This window comes from Diadema antillarum, unplaced genomic scaffold, assembly GCF_040938485.1.
Source record: "Diadema antillarum isolate AM-2024a unplaced genomic scaffold, OU_Dant_1.0 seq00001234_RagTag, whole genome shotgun sequence".
NCBI lineage: Eukaryota > Metazoa > Echinodermata > Echinoidea > Diadematoida > Diadematidae > Diadema > Diadema antillarum.
Window position 1 is genome coordinate 1,991,394 of NW_027272022.1, and position 22,421 is coordinate 2,013,814.

The following is a 22,421-nucleotide window of genomic DNA, read 5'->3' on the forward strand; positions in this document are numbered from 1 at the left end:
TCCAAGATTTGTCAATTTATTGTGTGGAAACCAATGCGCATAAAGAATGAGTTGCGACCTGCCGACTCCAAATTCAAACGACCTGTATTTTAGTGTGATGTACCTACACAACAAAAATTATTCAAATCTGTCCAATATTTTTCAAGTTATCGGGTGGAAACCAATTTGGGGGATGGACGGACTAACAGGTGCAAAAGTTAATTCACTCTCCAGACTTCGTGGGGGGGGGGGGGGTCATTATAAAACAACAAGTGATATACATGTACCAAAAAATACTAATATCCATCAATCATTTAATCAGTTTTGTGGATGGAAAACCACATTTGACCAATTTGTAAATATAATGAAGTGTGACCTTTGTATGTTAGTTTCGTCTCCCCCAAACCAACAATTATTGAAATCAGACCGATATCCCATGGAAACCCAATTTGGAGACGGAAGGACAGATGGACAGAAGGATAAAAAGGTGCAATGTTTTAATGCTCCCTCAAGACTTCATCTACAGAGGCCTAAAAAACAACAACATTTAAACAAACAGGACATTCGTTAGCTTTGTACCATATGACAGACAATACACATCAAAATAAAGGGAATAAAGAATAATTCTTCATATCCATATTTCGAGTAATCATAGCACTTTAGGAAACACAGTCTGTATGTCTGAATCAGGAACCTTATCAAAAGTCTCGTCTTGCGTCTTTAATCGTCTTCTTCTTTTACTTACATCGGCTTTCCCGATCCCCTATTGTCTGTTCATAGAGCTTTGGGAGCTTGAGCAAGACGCTGTGCAGGAGAGACACTAACAAAACATGTTCCAAATGGGCTCTGACTTTTGATAAGGTGCTTAACATTTATCCATGAACTAGTGAAAATCTGTTTACAGTGCAATTAAATTAGTAAAATAAATTAGTAAACTATTTCATGGCATCAAATCTTCCCTTTCAGATTGGTGATGGGGGGGGGATTTTGCTCTTCTTGTTTTGGGTAGGTAGCTAACGGATTGCATTTATTTGCTCTGTTGAGAATTGACCTATGGGCAAGTCCAAGATAAGGTCCCCTCAGAAGGCAAAATTTCATCTTTGCTCAATATTGACATGTTTGGTATCATTTTGAAGCTTATGAGTTGAAGTTTTGATTTCCGTGGAGGAAAAAATGATATTATGTAAATTTATGCAAATTTCAAGGGCTTCATTTGCATATATGTGAAACACAGCGTTACGTATGGGACATTTATAGAAATTCATATTAATTCAAAGGAAAGCAAATACTATTTGATTAATATGTGGACATAAGAAGTTCATCACATAGTTTAACTTGGTATGAAAATTTAGGGATTATGCAAATGGTTATGCAAATTAGCTCGTGTCCTATCATGAGGTGTCCCATACGTAACAAAATGAGGTCATTTTTTTAGGTTTTTTCTGAAATTGCTAAGGTTATTTTAATGCCCTTTTGGAAAGTTCTAATTTATTGTTTAGAGATATTAAATACCAGAGAAAAAAGAAAAAAAAGTAAAAGAAATATTTTTTTTTTAGGCATTGAAATAATGTTACGTATGGGACAAATGCGTTACGTATGGGACATCCTCATACATATTGCATGTGAATGCATGTAGCTAGCTGGGAAGGTCTCTCAGTACACAAATGGTCAATCATCCTGAAGAAAGCATCCCAACATTGTAGCTACTTTTTGAGTTATAGACACTTGAAACAATACATGAACTTGACTGAACAATTTTCAGAAAGGGGGAGGGGAAAATGGCAAAATACACAATGAAAAATCAGCATTAAAGGGATGGTATAGTGGTTTTTTTTGAGAAATGGGGATTTAGTTTTCAACATTTAAAGAGATGATTGGAAACCAATTATATGAATTACTTAACAACATAAAATCCTAAGACTAGAGGAATTCAAAGTTTATGTGATGGAGATCCAATTTGAAATGGTTGTGATATATATAGAAAAAAAATAAAAACAAAATTATTTTTTCTATTGCAAGTGATACACAAATTGTCCTTATTCAGTTTTCAGTACATTAGTAGCCACAACAAAATTCATGGGTATACATACTGAGGTGTGACTCAAATCAATGACCTGACTGCTAGACAGACATCATATATCTACTCGATCACTGGGGTTCCACGCAGCAGGTATTGCTTATTTATTAAACTTAATATTTCTTGTGTAAAGTGTTTTTTATTGAAACTAAATGGCAAACTTCCCTTCATCAATGGAAGCAAACACTTTAAACTATTCAATTTTTTAGTAGCAACTATCCTGATAAAAATAGGGCATACATACTCAGGTTGGTCATAAAAAATATAGAATATGATTGAATTTGATTATGATGGTAAATATTTAGGGGATGTTGTTCCCATGACAATCTGGATCAGTATTTGAGTAATTTCAACTGATTCCACCTCAATAATTATGGAAAAATTTGTTTATGGGTATTTTGCAAAATTATTTTGCAAAATACCCATAAACATGCTTCTCCACACACTAAACGAATGGGGGACAAAGGGCATGCATACCCAGGTTGGTCAAAAAAATATAAAAATATGATTGAATATGATTATGATGGTGAATATTTGGGGAATATTGTTTCCTTGACAATCTGGATCAGTATTTGAGTAGTTTCAACTGATTCTACTTCAATAATTATGCAAAATACCCATAAACATGGTTCTTCACACACTAAATGAATGGGGGACAAACTGTCCCATACGTAACGGTCCCATACGTAACGCGTCATGTCTGTCTTTAATTAGAACCTGTAATTAGACCTTTTTGCCTAATGACATGAAACTTACCAGTGATAATCTTGAGTGTTGTGACTTTCATCACAGTGAGTTACAAGTTGTAGAATGATATACTTTCAGAGAGTTTTGAGGTTGAAAAAAATGTTCAAAAAAACACAATTTTTCTGGTCCCATACGTAACGGCACATATTTTCTCTTCTAGAATATAATTGTCAAGGTCATTTTTCTCAATTTTTTACATGATTATACTTCTCCTAGATATCAATCACTATGATGAAGTTCAATATGATCAAAGGCCATTAACACTATTTTTCAGGTCATAAAAGTCTCTGAATGTCCCATACGTAACGTGCGCGTTATCTTGGACTTGCCCCTATCCAAAACACTAAAATAATAAATTTTACAGCATGCAAATATCAACCAGCATACACTGAACATATAAGAGTCAATATACTATTTCAAATTACTGACCGATACTCCGTATTTCTGTGAGAAAAATGGAAAATGTAATCCACATTCTCTTCATCTTCGTCATTAGCAATGGACAGAGCTCCACGATATTCAAGCAGGAAATCTCCCTTAAGAAATGGTCTTGTGGTCACAAGTCCATGTCCTAGAAATGGAGAAGGAAAACTACATTTAAAACACATTTATATTTTTATAAAACTTATGGCAAACAAAGTTTTCAACAATACTGTTTCAAGCAATCATGGCCATACACAGAAATGAGGTGGGGGTGGGTGTTGCCCCCAGAAATTTTGAAAACTGACATTTGTTTCTACTGAAAATTTTCAGACAATCCATCAAAAGTGTGCACCAAATTTCACTGTTAAAAATGCAAAAGCACCCTTGTGACCAGCTCAGTCACTTCGCTCCCTCGTTTTCAGGTTTTCAAAGTTTGTATGTGTTTTGCTCCCCCCCCCCAAAAAAAAAAAAAAAAAAAAAAATTCTGTGTATGGCCTTGCATGTATTAAATCGTTATGTGGTCATTATCATTTGCCTCGCTTGTACAGCCCGCTGCCCTTGGCAAGGAGAAATTTCTACCTCCCTGGACAGTCCTTAGTGATTCATCCTTTACAAATTTACCATTCCGGTTTCTAACAAGTAGCATATAAAGTGTTTCACATATGGTACTGGTTGCCAGGGAAACAGTAAAATTTGAAACCTCTCTTGAGACCATTCATACTGTGATAACATAAGAACTTTACCATATCTAAAGACTTAGCCAACTCCAGTGGATAATGTTGTCATTGACTCCACTGAGATTTCTAAATAAATACAGGGACTTACATGTATGATGCTTTCTTGCAAGATAAGCCTTTTGATACACGTACATATATACTATCTTATCTGTCAATTTCTAGCTCTTTTTGTAACCTTTTTATTAGGGGAAGACAAGAGGCCTTATACAATACCATCCTAAAGTAAAAGTGCTTTTTTAGTACAGTAATCTTTGTTGTTGTTGTTAATTCATCCCAGAGGAGTTAGGAATGCAAAGTCCCACAAACCCAATGTACATCCCCCCCCCCCCCCCCCCCCCCCCCCCGAACAATGTCGGTGAATGAGTGCAATTGCACTTTGTTTAGATAGCAAAAAGTAGGTCACCTGGACAGTCTAATACATGCACCTCAGGCATAAACGTGCAGATTGCTTGACATTCAACATCCCCCCCCCCCACAAAGGATGATCCCCTGTGGGTCTACACAGAGAAAGATTACCCTCCTTAAGTAGCCCTTGACACAAGTAGCACATAAAGTGTTTCATATATGGTACAGGTTGGCAGGGAAACAGTAAAATTTGAAACCTCTTCATTGACCAGTTCAATACTACCACTCCTTAAACTACAAAGAGATAATCTACGTGTACCTATGTCGTCGTTGAGAAAAACCTTCCTGAAACCTTCTTGATCTTTTCCCAGCTTACACCAATGCTCCGCCATAAGACTGGGTGAGATGCGGACACGCCGCTTTTTTCGTCCTGGAATACTCTGTCAATAGGGGATTATGAAATGCTGTACATGAACATCCAGCTGCATACTTATATGTAAAGTAATATATCATTTCATTTCTTTTCTTTTCTTTTCTTTTCACTTTTTCTCTAGAATCTAAAACATAAACATATCTTTGATAAATATCTATTCATATCTAATCCAGGGGAAAAAAACCCTCTTTTTTCTGTACGAGGGGCTATTTTTTCCTACCTCTGTTCATTCCAAATTAAATTCTCTATTGAATCTAATAGCAATTTATGGGGGCTCTTTTGCAACTTACAAGGGCTATTTTTCACATTTTGGGGCAAATCGCCTTTACCCTCCTGTATTTTTCCCCTGATCTAGCCTATAGTCTTTATATCATAAGTGTAAAAACAGACTGTACTGTAGGCCTAGTCTAACTCCAGTCTACAGAGCTGTGCCACAAGCACTGTAGCACACTAACACTCATGCCAGGTTATCATCAGATAACCTAGCACTCAGGTCTAGCATAGTGCAAATTGCTCACAATAGAAAAGTAGCGTTCTCTAGATCTAGACGTTCTATCAGAATTCTAATATAGAGGAACAAGAGCAGTGATCAGAAAAATATTGTTAAAAATTCACTTGATCATGGTAATTTAGATCCAATTGAAGGTATGGACTGAAAATAGGATATAGGATATTTTATCATTACAGGTGTACATGCCAAAAAATTATATATAGACCTATGTTCCAAGAATTTGCTGATTATCTTGGTGATTTCTATCTCCAAATATAGAGGGCCGCATGTCACTTAAATTTGCACAGCTCAGCATACCAATGCCAATGACTCCCTGAGTTACCCGTAAATTACGTGATTATCATCACCCCTTTTCCATTGACTAATACCCACAATTTTAAATTAATTATTTTCGAAGCAGTGGATCGAGTCTCCTTTGTGAACTGCTGGTAACGTCGTTCGTCGTCCATTACATTTTAGACTAGCAGCAGGCGTTCACAGCTTCAGCCTCAGCCTCAGGCTTCATTCATGTTGTACACAGGTGCGTGAGTGCAAAGGAACAAGTGGACACCAACATTATCGTGGTTTCTGTCACCATGACTATGATCTTAAACTTGACATTAAAACATAAAAGAATGAATAGATCTGCGGACGGTACCGCTAGTTTTCTTACCATTGACATCGTTGACATTTGATAAGCGGTCCTCGAAGGCGAGCTCAAACCTCTTTTCACACATTACGATCCGGATCCATACGGTGCATGCTGCTCATACTTCACCTACAGTATACCGTACTACCGCGCGCTACACGCTAGCGCTATCGCTGATCGCTAGCGAAGCGCGCGCTAGCGCCCTAGCGCTAGCTAGCTGCAGCACTGCTTAATCGCGTGCGCGATCGCCAGGATCTGTGTGTTCACAGGGGGCGCTCTTAACTTTTTCTTTAACACACGTTGCTGCATCGACGGGAGTGTTATGTGTGTCAACTTCATACTTTTCGAACGTCCGAGGACAAGCCGAATATCGGGTCAGATGCGTCCTCGGACGTAGAATATCATTTTGCACGTCTATTCCTTCCGAGGACAGCATGTTACGTCCTCGGACGTAGATTTTGTCCTCGGACAAAAGGTGTGTTTTCATACCATTGGTCTCGGACGATCAGTGATGTATACGCACACACACACACACACACACACACACACACACACACATACTCACATGTGAATAAGCAATAGCTCAAATGGATGATATGTGACCGTGCACCTCAAAACGAACATAAAGTCGCACACACTGACTTTGCGTGAGGACTGAAAATAAGTGAAATGGGTCAACCTAGTCGAACTTGACTTTTTCATATTTTCAGTAAGAGCGGGTCTTCCTGTACATTATGCTAAAATTTGGTATCATAAAACGGGCAGGAAAGTGTGTTTTTTTAGCAGTTTATCTCGAACATTTTTGGTAGAATAGTGTGATTAGGTGTGTCTTTAGAATCCCTTTTTCATTTCTGAAAAACCTTGTCCACACTCTTCACTTTCAACTCTAATAACTTTTGAAAGGATACTGCTACTGCTTTGAAAGTTGGCATTAATTATAGACAGAATGTGTTAATGAGGCATGCCTAATTTCAGTTTAATCTGATAATCCCTTCATTGTTGTTACTCTGGTGGTTTACTTCCTGTTTGTCCCATTCATCACACAGCCAGCACGGTTTAGTAAAGATTAAGCGCTTGAATAGACATTGTACTTCAGAGCCTCTTTTCTTAGTTCACACTTTTCCTGAGTTTGTGCTTTCTTTCCAATATTTCGATAGGTTAGGAGAGTCCATTTGATTTGAGTTATACATCATTTTAAAGCTTAAAGTCTGCTCTTTCAGAATATGGTCTTAACTAAAAATTCATGTCTGGCGACTTTTTGTTTGTTTTGAGGTGCAGGGTCACATATAGTTTTGGTCCAGACCTGACTTCAGATTTCAAACCTTGAGTGTGTGTGCGTATGTGTGTGTGTGTGTGTGTGTGCGTGTGTGTGTGTGTGTGTGTGTTTGGTGTATGATGAGATACCTCCTATGAAATATGAAAAAGCATGTTATGCTGAGGGGAATTCATTGTTTATTTGATGAAAATTTGCTTTGAAATGGCTGAGTTATCCGAAACAAAGCGATACAAATAAAAGGTGGGACCTAACTTTTCTTGCAATCACTTTGCTATACTTTGTTTTTGGATATCTCAATCAATTCCAACCGATTTTTCTGATTTTGAATCCTATTAGGATGGTATGTGTGGTTTCTTAATATTTCTCAAAGAGTTTAAAGTTCAATCCTTATTTCCATCAATACTATACCATCCCTTTAAGATTGAGGCCCCACCCCCTGCATTCGAGTTTTGTTCGTAATTTGAAAATCACATCATTCCCCCTATGCTTTCTCAAGATTTGGAAATGCTATTGTGTTTTATCAATTAATCTAAGTTGTTACAATTGAAGTGTTCCTTTCCAAAAGGTACTAAATCCACTTTCAGTGGTAAGGAGAAATGCCTGGAATTTTAATCAACAAACTTCTAGATGTGTCCATGTATGTCTTTATATTTCAAAGGAGAAACCCATAACGGAAAAAAGAAAATAGCCCAAATTCACGTAGGTGCCACAAATGAAACCATGGTTTAAACCATGGACAAAAACCATGGAGCGCTAAGTGCCGCATGGAATATTTCGTTGCGAAATCACTCATTTCGTCGATGAAATGATTATTTTGTAACGAAATGGCTACATTTTGTAAGTAAATCAACATTTCGTCCACGAAATGATAATTTCGTTAACGAAACGGTCATTTTCTTGACGAATCGACAGTGTTGACGAAATGACTGATTTCGTAACGAAATATTCCGTGTGACACTTGGCGCTCCACGGCTTTTGTCCATGGTTTAAACCATGGTTTCATTTGTACAACCTTTGTGAATTCGGGCCAATGTGTCTCAGAAAAAATCTACGTTTCCACATCGATATCTAAAGAACTCATATTTTCGAGGGATTTTGAAGATACAGCACATTGTGAAAGAAACCTTTTAGCACGATGATGTACAAGATGTAAATGTTGTCTTAGCAATTAGTTTCTGTGACTTTGTGTATTTTTCTGGGGGATCTGTAAGCTCTACATATTTCTTTCTTTTTTTCTTCCTTCCTCGAAAGAATGCTTAGAACTGAAATAGTTCACATATTACAACCACGTCAATGGGTAATCCTGGAAGCTACCCCTAATGAAAAGAACACAGTGTCCCACAGTGTGTTCACAGTGTGGTCACATTGTCGACTATGTGAAAGCGCTCGAATTTAACAGTGTGGAGATGATGTCACACTGTGGTTTGGTTTTCACAGAGTGTTCACAGGGTAATGTTCTGTGTCACATTGTGAATTGATGATTCGCAATGTGTTCACATTGTTAAAACGCTCGAATTTGACAGTGTGAAGATTTCACACTGTGTTCACGATGTGTTCACATTGCGTTCAAATTGTGTTCACACCGTGTTCATACTGTGTGACACTATGTTCTTTCCAGCAGGGACACAGCAATACGTGTACTAAGGAAGCTAGACAGTCTGAACTCAGGGGCTCAAGTGTAGTGAAGCATTCGCATTGGTTTTCGAGTGGATCTCGCTGGATTTAGCACTTAACAAAAAAAAAATTAATTTAGCACCTTTTGTAACAATTTTTCATCTCGATTCTCCTGATTTCGCAATTTTCGCCAAGAGTGTCAGTACTTTGAACAATTTCCTTTAGTGGACTACTAAAAATGAAAACATTTCGGGAAAAAAGTAAAGTTTCATGAAAAAAAATCAACGTCTTTTGAAAGGTAACTGTTAGATTAAGAATTATGTAACACATTTTATCATCCCCTATTTCATTACTATGAAAGCATAATTATGCTATCATGTTTGATTGTTTAGTTTTACGCACTTTGTTTGGTTTGTTTGTTTGTTTGTTTGTTTGATTTTTCAAACGCAAACAGAAAAACTGACCAGAATAAATATTATTTATTAGTGAAAAATTGAGCAAAGAAAATGGGATTGCATCGGAAATTCGAACCTGAACAAGAGCTTTCTATAGCTCAGTCGGTAGAGCATCTTTCTAGCATCTGGATGTCTCGGGTTCAAATCCCGATGGAATCCCATTTTGTTAGCTCAATTTTTTTACCTTAATTTCTGTTATATTTTCTGCTACCAAAAAAGTGGCGTCTATCATGTGTTTGTTGAAAAATGAAATAGAAATTGAAATTGATTTGGAAGAAATTGAAATGCTCTATAAGAATCTTCAAGTGGAAAAGGCACCATAGAGTCATTTAATGGGCTACAATGCTCCCAATATGCAAATTATTTTCTCCTCTGTCAATCAATGTCCTACAAAATACTGTGAGGAGAAAAAAAAATCCCCCCTCCCACCTGGTAATTGTGTTACTATGACCTTATAAGGAAGATTCCATTGACAATAAGCAATGAATAACATGGTCATACATAAACTCTACTTTCCGTATCGTTACATAAAACCTCCCACTCAATGTAGTTCTTTGAAAAGTGCAAAGACTGTGCGATGTTTAAGTTACATTCATACTCGACGGCAAAACATGCTATATGCAATATAGTATATTGTGACATATCAAAAGGAGTCACAGATTAAGTTACATTCTACATAAAGGGTCAGGCGTTGTGTTGATTCAGCAGTCCCTCACCGCATGTGGAATTTGATAACGGTTTCGCTTTGCTTTGATTTCGATTTAATTTCACGTACCAAAGTGCAGAATCTGTCTAAGGGCTAAACTACCAGATTTAGCCTGTCCTGTGTAGCAAGAAGTTAGCATCACAATCTTATACCACCAAACGTGAATTTGCATGCTATGCAATTTGTTAAGTGCCATAATGAATCACCATACTTAGATTGTCATGATGATGGGTGTCATTTAAGGTAGGATAAGCTGGCTAAGATATTTCCAATATCGTAGGCCTGTATTTCAGATTTCATTCTAACGGTCTCTCTGCTTCACAGTTCAGTTCACTTCAGTTTATTTCTGCATTCCGTTTCCCCCAAAATAGATATCATAAATAAAACTTAAAAAAATAAAATAAATTGTATGATTTGTTCCTATTTACGTGTCAATACACATTACGGAGTATAACCGTATAAAGAAAAAAAAACATATAAAGAGGAACGATATACAGCATGTTCAAGGTATATTTTACTAAAGGGAACTCTTCGGAAAAAGTTTTGAAAGGAAAAAAAAATCTAAGTGGAAATGTAGTCGCCTTTCGGTCACGGAAAAGTGTTGTCTGAGTAGTCATATTTTTTTTCGATTGATTGCCCAACATGATCTATGGATTCAAAAGTATTTACAATGTCTAGTTAATGACATGTGCTGGTCTGATAAAGATATAATACTTGTTCTCGAATAGAAAACGTGTTTGCTCTAGTCTGTGTTTTCCAGTCTGCATTTTTGGTTCATCTAGGGAGATTGTTCATCCTAAAGGCTGCAATACCAAACTGAACTCACACAAAGTTCTTGTTAATGATATGTGAAGAAACAATCATGTAAGTTACAGGAAACTGAAATCATAGACAGCATAAGTACTGAGAATTAGAATTTGGTATAGACTGGTAAGATTCCCTTGGTACGTACCCGTGATGATGATGATAATGGTTAATTTTGGTAATTTCGGGAAGAATTCAGCGTTGATAATTCAAAATTAATAAAGAAAAGTAATGGAGGAAAATTTAACCGGAATAAATCCCCCAGTACCGCCTGCAGCCTGTGATCACAATACGAAAATACATTAATTGGATATGTGTGATTTTCGGATTCAAAAAGGATAACGCTCCTCCAAACATGCATGTTGATACAGCAAATGCAAAATGATCGGCAAAAGTGCAAATTTTTGTAAAACATGACAACCAGCTCTTGTAATCAATCATAACCGTATAAATTTTTGTTGATTTCAATGTCGTCATCACTTGACAATTCAGCATTTGTCGAAAACTGATGTGTTTTTTTTTTCAATGCCTTCTAACAATATCTAAAGGAATTCGTTCAAGTTCCTCTGCGAAAAGGAAATACTAGATGGAGCAAAGCCTATAAATAGCTGTTCATAGGAAAGTCTGCTCAATGAGTCTACTTGAAACACTATGCAACCTAAGCCTGGGAATCACGTTTTTGCGCAAGGCCGTCATAATTCCAACGAAGGCAATATCCTTGTACTGGAGAAATATGACTGCGAGAAATTACACGAAACGCTATCCTGTGAGATCAGCACATAATAGTAAATGTGTTTGAGGCAGGTTTGACAGTTTGATAAATGTGTCTGTCTGCAGTTTCACTCAGCATTAAAATGTTATGACAATGATCATGATGATATAGGTAATTTGCGGTCGATGCAGTGATGATTATAATTGCGCCATGAATCATTAGATTAAATGGGAAAAGACTTTCTCCCGATCTACGTCAAGCACTTACGTGCGTAAGAAAATATCATAAAGATTTAGATTCAAACCTGTCATAGCGGTCACTTGTCTGTTTGGCAAACTGCAGTATGCGTCCGCTTAAAGCCATATTATAAAGACCCATGTGCATATCCAACGACCACAGATCATCAGGCCTACGGAGCTGCAGCCAAGCCGATAATTCAGCGAACTTTACATGTCCTTTCCAGCCATTCATGGCTAACAGTTTAGGGCTCACACCTGTAAATAAGATGGACTGTCCCAGACCCCTTCACAAATTCGCACCAAAGATACCAAAATAAATGAAGAAAAAAATTAATTAAAAATCAATGATGTAGTTTGGCAAAAAACTGAATATCTGTAGATATTGAGTATGAATTCCTCTACAAACTGCATTTTGGTTGGAAGATGAAAGCTTTTCTGATGGAATTTGAGGGGACTATATTTCATTGGGTACGTGTACGGAAAATAGGTGATTTTTTGAGTGACAAGAACTCGTAGTCTGGCTTTTCGGACCCCTGGACAGAATCAGAGCAGAACAACCCACCCTTGAAATCTGATGGATGAAAGGTAATATCTCACTTATTCAGATTAGTGAAGATGAAACACCTCATTTTTCCCAGCTATTTTACAGAATTTTTTTGAAATTTGAATTTTAACACACGTCTCTATGGGGAATTATTTACCCGTGTGAGCCCTATAGTGACTGCCAGCGTTGCATTCAACTGTCATTCAATGAAATCTTGCCTGCTGTACGCATGCTACTGTGCCACAACTCGATGAATAGTGTCAATGTTCAATACCAGTAAATGAGAATGCATGTGCAGCCATGGTTACAATACATAACAAGTACATGTTAGTATTTGATTTTGCACATAGCAAAATACATGCACATGCAGGCAATACACACAAAATATCGGATAACCCCTCAATAGGGACCACCTTTCTCTCCACTCTTTTAATCTCCCTTGAATAGCCGCTCTCAACAGGTTTGACTGTACATGGTGTCGTTGAGGGCGTCTTACACGGACTAGCATAGCCACTTTGATTTATTTTAGCTTTGCCTCCGGCAAAATAATGGTTTGTCTTTTTTTTTTCATAAACAATGAGCTATGTGTCAAGGCGAGTATCAAAGATAAATGCAAAGATCAAGTGTGTTGTTCTCGGTTTTATTCCATCTGTCATCTTTTTATTCATTCATTCTTTTTATTTTATTTCAGCACGGCACAAGCTTCATCCATGGCTGTTCTTCAGGATGGCCTTTGTGCTCACATAAAAACAAAACAAACAAAAAATACGATGGTATAATTTTACAAGGTCATATATACTAACTCAAGATTATATACATACGAAATCATAGTTAGTTTGTTTTTTGTCAACATGAGTAAGTACAGACAAATAATTTACCAGATGCCCTTTATACCGGCAAAAACAAAAGAATAGTCATCCGAATGTGGCATAAATCACGTGACTTCAAGAAGCATCATTGTTACTAGAGAAAAATAGAAAGAAGAGGAAGGATTGTGTATATATAATATATACATATGGTTATCAATGGCACAAGGCCGTTTAAGGGGGCGACAAGTGACTTTCAATTTCAAAACTGAAGAGACATTATGTCTATCTGCCCGTCAGCAAACAAGAAGGAAACATGCATGACGTGGACACAGACGTGCTGAATTCAGATCGTTGTGATTAAATCGAATATCTTCTTTTTTATCATGGTTTGCCTGAGTTTGTGGATTCTGCTCTTTACCTGGGTCATTCCTCCAAGTCTAGAGACAACAAGTGAAATTAGTAAGTTGCATGATTTCAAGACAGTATTTCAAATCGAAATTAGAGAACGAAGTATCCTATTATCGTTATATATACAATGTCATCTTTATGTATTTTTTTTTCTTGTCGAGTGTATGGCTACTCTAGGAAAATTGGCTGTTACGTTTTCATTCACTTCGTGAAGAAGGGCAGAAATCAAATCAAATAAAATCAGTCACAAATTTTCTTCACATTCATGATATTGCATGTTTTTGCAGGTGCTAGCTTCTACGGACATCTTCACGTAATCTCTGTTATCATTCTTCTCTATACAGACAACAGAAGATAAAAGTCTGATGCTAATTTTGACACTCGAACTGCAAACTCACTCGTCAATGTAGTCGGTATTATAATGGTAACATAGTATTGAGTAATATTGTGACGGTTGTAACGCAAAATGTTTGTGATTGTAATGGAAATATCGGTGCAGTTTTGATTGTCTTATCATGTTGATGTCAGTGTCTTGTTCAGTTGTTTCTTTTCCACTTGCCATGAATATATAAATGAGACTCTGAATATTGATTTTGCTGTCTTTATCTTACTTTTTGTATAGACTCGATCGATGTGAACAGAAGTATACTCATAACAATCAGAGATATCGATAAAGATACAACATGGACGATTACAACAAATGCAGAAAATATACTTCAGATTGCGTTCCAGACGTTTCGGCTACCTGCGGGATATGCATTTCTTGATGTAGAAGATGGCAACGTCGATAATCCAAGCAGAACGCATTTCGTAAAGCTGGCTACTTTCAGTGGGAGCAAAGTTCCTGAACCTGTCACGAGTATAAGTAATACTGTCCGGATAAGGTACCGGTCGTCTTCCAGAAGACGTCTTGTACACGGAATCATAAATGTGACAGCAATACAAAGATCGAGTGAGTTACACGTTCATTAAAAAAAAAAAAAAAATCTACACTTTGTAGATTGCTCGTTTCTTCTTGTTCTTTCATTTACCTTGCAAGAAATTCTTTCTCTTCTTTTTTCAATGACGTGCTTCGTTCACATCAGCACCAAGAAGTATACCTTTTTCGAATTTTGAAATAGGCCATGTGAAGAGAGACATTCATAGTTGGTGTTAGTGTTATAACTGTCTTTAATCGCACCCTAGCATAGGCGGTGTGTCTAGGGAATAGAGTCTCACTTCTCTGTTATTATTGATCCCCAACATTAGCGCTATAAAGTGGAATATGTTGGTTATAGGAATGTATTATACATCATAATGTAATATACATTTCAGATGCAGTCATTAGTGCGTGTTGTCTTTATACAATGATAAGGGAGATTGGTTGAAATGCTACGCATATAACAGTTTTGTTCTCAGGCTCCGGTTAGTGACCATTTAAACAGTGTTCGCCACACCTCCCTGGTTCCAGACTAGCTGCACAGGCAAATTCCTCACACGTTTTATGCTCAAGTTCAAGTTCAAGTTCATATTTATTCGTTTTTTCCACAATACATAACACAAACATAAATCTCACTTTCTTAAGTGACAAAATCAATGCATACAATTGTACAGAGAAAACAACAATAATAGCACAAAAAAAAAACTAACAGTATCGATACATTGCAATAGTTGCTAAGACAACGAAAGTGAAATAGTTTTCAATATAATTATGCACTGTGTGAAGAAAGTGCTCACATGGTACTGATGTTTATTGATAATAAAGGCATTCTTTACCATTAATTTGCTTATGAAACGAAAACCCAGCTTTAGTGCCTAAAAATAGTTTCAAATGTCAGGGGCAGAAACGACCAATGTAAAATTTTTAATCACCATAATCAATTGTTAGATATAGGAAAAGGTGAACAATAGTTACAATAAAATTGTTTCTAGAATAAATCGTCTACAGTTATTGTTGATGTAGAGAAAAAAAATTAGTGATCTCTCCTTCCATCTTAGGCTTTATTGCAGAATTCTTATATGGTAGGATGTTTTGTAATACAGCTGTGTGGTAACTCGAACATTTTTTAAATCACTGCTCCCAATGTGTAAAAAGTGAGCTCAGTGCGTCCATATTACTTTGAGATTAGAGGATGGTTGTCTCGCAGCTCCTGAAAAACACAAAACTTCTGTAGCCTTTACAAAAGTAATTTATTCAGACATGCATTCAATAATGAATTCTTTGCATTTATATTACAGAGCGCATTTGGCTGGATAAGGACGTACCATTTAACATGACGTCACCAAATTACCCTAACAACTACGCAGACAACTCATATTTTCTGTGGAGGTTCAATGTTTCAAAGGAAAGTGTGATATCCGTCGAATTCAAATCTTTGTTTTTGGAAGCAGGATGCGATTTTCTCTACTTTCTCCGCGACAATGGGCAAGATGAATATTGCACTTTCAGGGAAGCGCTGAAGAATTGTACAGGTACAAGGACGGGAGCTTTTCTGCAGAATTTGAACTTTGTAACTAAAACGTCCTACCTAACAGCCATTTTTACCAGTGACCATAGTAGGAGCAAGTCCGGTTTCTGGGTTCAGCTTCGAGCTGTAAAAGGTAAATATTCCTTTCGTTATTTTATGCGCCTTACTATAATATGATAGAGCAGAACATATTGTGGTAGAAACGTCCATTGTCCGTTATACCGTATGCCCGCCCACCCCCCCCCCCCCAACAAAAAACCGGATATTCTGCATAAATAATTTTAGAAACAGCAAATCAATTAAAATGGAATATCAGGGTATGGAACTACAAGTTATTACTTCATCTTTTAGAAATCTTCATTCGATTTGCTTCATCGGTCACAGAGAAATGGGGATCTTTGCATGTCAGACGTCCCTTCTGTCCCTGTCTACATACTGCAGAAGCAGAAGAAGACAGTTGTAGTGGTAGCAATAACAGTAAAAGTGGAATCGCGCCAGCCACATCAAGGGTACATGTGCTGATAGTGATTATATCCAAGAGGTGGATGTAAAAATGGTGGCAGTTGAAGTAGTGATTACAAAGGCCTATCTCAATAACAAGTAGCCTACACTATTTCTATCTTCCGTATAAAGTCAGGTGATTTGTGTGTTCGTTATGTTTTGATGGATTTATAGTTATACAACAGTGAAATGTGTGAAATATAAAGAAAAATATTTAAATACTGTAACTACCACGATAAGCGGTAATAGTATACATTGTTCATTTGTGCAAAAGCTGGAAAAATGCCTGACATATTCAAAAATAGCTTTAAGTAATAACGCATCTTTCTTTCAGTGATAACCTATATTTCTGCTTCGAAATCTAGTTCAAAACGAAAATCGAATTGACTTGTCTTTCCTCTTTTAACATAGTTCAAAACACCAAACTTCTGAGTGAACATCCGACGATGATTGGTGAAGATCTAATTGTGGTTACAGTTCAAACATAATGTCCCCTAATTCAAAAATACCAAAGCTTGGTCCCATCAAATCAGCACAGCTGGGCTCTGAAATATGGCAAGGAGGTACATGAGCTAAAAAATTTACCTTGCCTTGCTCACAATAAATATTTTACCTTCAGACAAATCGCTTTGTGTGTGTGTGTGTGTTTTTTTTTTTAGGTTTGGAATTTTCATATTCTGACTTTGTTTTGTAGCATGGTCATGATGGTACAACTAGTAACACAATCAGTCATAGTCTTTTGTATCACTTTTCATAAATAAACAAGTTTTCACTTAAGGATTGGACTGGATTACCCTTCTCACATCCCATTACATTCGTTGTAATTTACAGACCAGACCCACAGAGGAAATGTTGTCCAAATTGTTTCTTTCATATTCAGGAGAACCCGTTACATATACGCCGACACAGTCTTCAAGAAGTGTATGCGAACCGGTTGCAACTGTAGACGCTGGGCGATCTATTCTTGGATACTCGGGATTTACTGGTGAATACCGCCGACTGATTGCGTTTGAACAATGTTTCGGTTACTTGAGATAAATGAGGGGAAGAATATGATTTCTTCCGTTTTTTGCGTTGGTATTATCATTATTTTATTGTTGTTATTACATTTACCGCTTAAGTCATTACGAATATGATACACAGGCCGGAGTGGACAACAGGTTACAGTCCATTATTCCGAAGGTTTGCCAATTCGAAAAAGAAGTTAGGTTCCTTTATTATGTTACAGTATATGTTATCATTGTGTTATAAAATCATGAAAAAAAATTTCCCCTTTAATAATGTTCTTTCTTCTTTGATAATCGACAGTTACACAGTTATTCCCAGAGACTGACAAATATTTCCAGGGTTAGATGGAAAATTAATCTTGCTGATTATTAAATCAGAATTTTGTCTGCCGTTATAATTCATGCTCGATACATGGAATCATGGCATATAATGCGCAGTAGTATCAAAAGTACAGAGAGATGGTTTCTTTTTTCTTTGTTTCCCTCTAACAGCAAATGACTCAAGCATAGGCCTAAATGTCAATAGCACAACGGATGCTACTCAAGAGACGAGTGAGATGCCATTCACACAGAACAGCCGCAAAACATGGCAATCTGGTGAGTCTTTGTCTGGTGTCAATAAGATGTTCTCATAGTTATGTCCCTGCTGGGGAAATTCGAAAGTGACCTTCAGTGAGATGTTGGCGTCAGTGATAACTGGCCTAAATCTTTTTATCCACTCATCCCTTTTTCTTTCCTTTTTTTTGTTGCCCCTTTTCATCAAGTTTCACACAGATTTGTGCCATCAAGAACACTTGCCGGTATTAAAAAAAAAAAGTTTTCCTATCTATTTTGTTTCCAATGCCAGAAATTCAAGGTGTTTTCTTAAATTTCACACAATCATGCAATTGTTTTAATGTTCAAGAGAATATGATTGTTTGCTTTACGTTGACAAGGAGCGAGCTATATCTATAAGCTCGGTCACAAGGACGATACCGTGTCAGCCTAGGGTAACCAGACAATTTCTTTCCCTTTCATCATTACGTTGGTCAAACGTTACGTGCTCTGTAATTTTTACCTTATTTTCGTAATTGAAAGGTAGGTCAACTATAGTATAGAACATAACAAAGATATACTGCCTTTTGAAACTTTTTATGCTGACTATTTCTGGTATTGCTTTGATACCAAACACACACACACACACACACACACACACTAAGACACTGGCCTTAACTCTACAGACAAATCATACTTTGCATTTTATGGTATATAGAATTTATAATGCCTGTATACTACATTATTCAACTTTAATGGACTTATGATTTCCCTGAAAAACGAGTGGGTGGGGAATTCAGTATACACCTGCTTCTCTGGAAAATATGTTCATATTGAATTGATATTTTTAAAGTTGAACAAGATATGCACATACTTAGATATTGTTTATACAACTGTCAGTTATCGTTTGTTTTCACTTTCCATCCGTACAAGACAAGACATCTGATTATTCAAACCGATATTCAGTTGATGTATTATCCTGGTGCTGCCGGTCATCCTTAATAACGTATCGAGACCAGTTGTACGTATTAAGTGTACAAATTGTACTAAGTACTCGTAAGTTGAAACAATGTATGCTCTTCCCCGAGTTCATAATATGCTGCAAAACTAGATGTGAGTCATATGTGTGTATAATAGCATGTTTGATATGCTTGTTTCAATGTTTGAGTGTTTGCGTGATAATTTTTATATCCTCTTATCACCACACTTTTGTAAATGAATGACATGTGATAATTTTTTTTCTTTCATTTCCGCTTTTATTGTATAAAACAAGACCGTGTCCTGTACATAGGAGTTCCAAGTACAATCGCCGTTCTCATCCTTCTCATTTTGCTCGTGGTCACTGCTTTGAAGGCGTGTCACATTCGTCGGTAAGACAGACGGATGGGATTCCAGCTTAGTACTTGAATCAACGGAATCAAAACTGTTCTTGCATTTGTGACACGCGCATGCGTTCACACACAAACACAAACTCGATGTAAACCTACATGCAATCGCAATTTCACGATCAAACAGAGAGCACAAACAAACCCTGGGCCCTGTTTTATGAAGAGCTATAATTATTGACTACAATTATATGTGACCCTGCACCTCAAAACAAACAAAAAGTCGCAAGACGTGAATTTTCAGTTAAGACCGTATTCTGAAAGAGCAGACTTTAAGCTTTAAAATGATGTATAACTCAAATCAAATGGACTCTCCTAACCTACTGAATATGGGAAAGAAAGTAAAAACTCAGGAAAAATGTGAACTGAGAAAAGAGGCTCTGAAGTACAGTGTCTATTCAAGCGCTTAATCTTTACCAAACATATAGTTGATTTCTATCATAGGTCTATGGCAGCGTATGTTGTACTAAATAAGAGGGAATTTATAAGCGATAATATCTCTTGATAAAACTGGGCCCAGGTATCATAAAGATATCAATAATAATTAAGACATTGATGATACGAAAAAAAAATATTTTAGAAAAGAAATTCAAAATTGTCCATCAGGAGTTTTTTGTATAATTACATATTGTAATCGTTTCGTATACCGATATAATGCAGTTTAACAAATCATACTATAAGATTATAAAAAAAAAATGCATTCATAAAAATGAAATCGAAAAGAATATTAAACACTGTCCCATACATATGCTATCCAAAAGAACCCATGGGCAGAAAAGAGTCTTTGCTGCGAAACATGAAAGAGATTTTAAACTCACGAGGACTTTCAATTCCAGACATTTTTTTTTATTTTTATTATTCTATTTTACCCAGGCAGGAAAAGCAGTCTCCCAGGCCCTCTAGGAAGTCGTCAACCAGGGAGTCGGTAACATGTAACCAGAGCTCACCATATCAAAACATCTCATCTCTGCATCTTGGCGCAGTGGGCACATCCTCCGACTACATGGCTCTTGATGCAACCACGCGTACTTCTTCAGATTACATGTCCTTATCTTACACCAAACCGAATCAGCGCGAGATATGTTGTCACGCGCAAACCAAGAACGCCCTCTACGATATTATCTCTGATCACGACTACGAGACAATCTAGGTTGCTCATATCGTACACACGTATTTCTGCGTAGTCAAATCCAACTCGGAAAGTGTCAAATAATTTACAAAATGGAACCAGTTGGTAATCAACTCCATTGGAGTAGCAGTTGGTAATCAACTCCATTGGAGTCAAGGTAACGCGGACTTCCGAGTAACTTGATTTACTCGGATTCGGAGTCACTTTTTGTGTCATTCCTGTGGCGTCAAATATAACTCCGAAAATGTCAACTTTGACTCGGAAATGGTGCCAACTTTGGAGCCATATTTTGTAGTGAAATGACGCGGTATGAAGGTCAGGTGATTTAATGTTAGCCTCACACAAGGATGTTATTTCCCATTTGATAAGTGACCCTTTCTTGTGTTACAGTGATTCGGATTTGTATTTTTGTTGTTGTTGTTGTTTTGACACTCGACGTTGAGTCACATAATACAGGGCAGCCAACCTCTGCAGATCAAAACTTAATATCAAAGTGTATTCATGCATACGCACACACACACATACACACACACGCATATCTTTTTTTTTATTATTGTAGAAAGGTAATGCCTTTATATCATTATGAAATAGTGTGCATACGTTTTGTCATTTCGTCCATATCTAACTTACTTTCCTCTTTTATGAAATAGACTTTCACGAAACTGTTTCAAGAGTCTTCTAAGGAAGTTTTTCATTGATCGCTTTTTCCTCTGTTGCAAGTTTAACCCCTACTATTAATAATTTCTTTTTTTTTCTTTTCTTTTTTTTTTTTGGGGGGGGGGCACTGCCGCTATAAATCTAACATTCAAATGCCCTTGACCATTGACAGTTACCATTGACCACTCTAAACCTACCATTATAATACCTTTCACCATGGACAGTTACCACTGATCCATGGTAGCCTACCATTTCAATTACCCTTCACCATTGACAGTTACCTTTCAATACCATTCAATTGCCCTTTACTATTGACAGTTACTTTTCAATGTCATTCAATTACAGCTGACGATTTTTGTAAAGGTAAATTGCCATTGCACGTGTAATCATCATGAAGACACATTTCCCTTCTCCATGGTCTTAGCATGTGTATAGTGAATCGTTCTGATCTTACGAATTGTACTGCAAAAAAAGGTGTATTTATCACACGATATCAATGCTTCTTATATAGCCATGTAGATATGTAATTGCCAAACAGAGTTTGCGTCATCAGCGGTATGTGATGAGGCCTATTTGTATCTATGAAGTTCGATGTCATCTTATGTATTGGAATCCTTGTTACACGTGTTAAGTACACAAGTTGCAGTAATTTCATTGCAATATAGATGAAATTTAAACAATGTCGGTGGTTTTTAAGTATACATTTTTTTTTCTCAAACTGTTAAAACTATTAATCTTACGTATTTTCATGATTTTGTTTCAAGTGAATCACAGTTTTAGATATTAACACAAAATATGCATGGATACATAGAATAAATAATATGAGTATTACAGGAACTGCGAATCAAATTAATCTAAATACATCGGAAACATTTGGTCATTAGAAATAACAAAGATATTGATATAGACTCGTACTTTAGTATTAGGAAATATTGCCACTTGTGATTACTTGAAATAAGCATATCAACAACCACATGCATGATAAGTAACCTTACATATTAGATACAGATCATGTCTACTGGTTTGTTCATGTACCATGGACACTGATCATAATGTTAAACAGAAGTTTATCAACAACGTACTCCAGCATGTCCAGCCTGCAGATAATTACACTACAATATCAATGTTTTCCTAATGTGTATAATGTATGCATCTCTCCGGTACGTATATGTCTTATGTGTGTATGCGTCTGTTGTTCTTGTTTTTACTTGTACGGACAAAAACATATGTACTTACTATCAAACTATTGTTTTTTTCATCTTATTTTCTGGGTACACAAGGATCAGCAAATAGTGCCTGCAGGTTGTACATCCT

General features: G+C 36.7%; 1 protein-coding gene across 1 annotated transcript in view; it reads right to left on the minus strand.

Annotated features, from left to right (window-relative positions):
• Window positions 1-3,051, minus strand: part of LOC139745115 (histone H4) — a 50,995-nt gene extending 47,944 nt beyond the window's left edge. The window contains exon 1 of the mRNA XM_071655535.1: window positions 3,041-3,051. The gene's annotated coding sequence lies outside the window, so the exon portion shown is untranslated. The remainder of the gene's footprint in view (window positions 1-3,040) is intronic.
• Window positions 3,052-22,421: the final 19,370 nt, after the last annotated feature.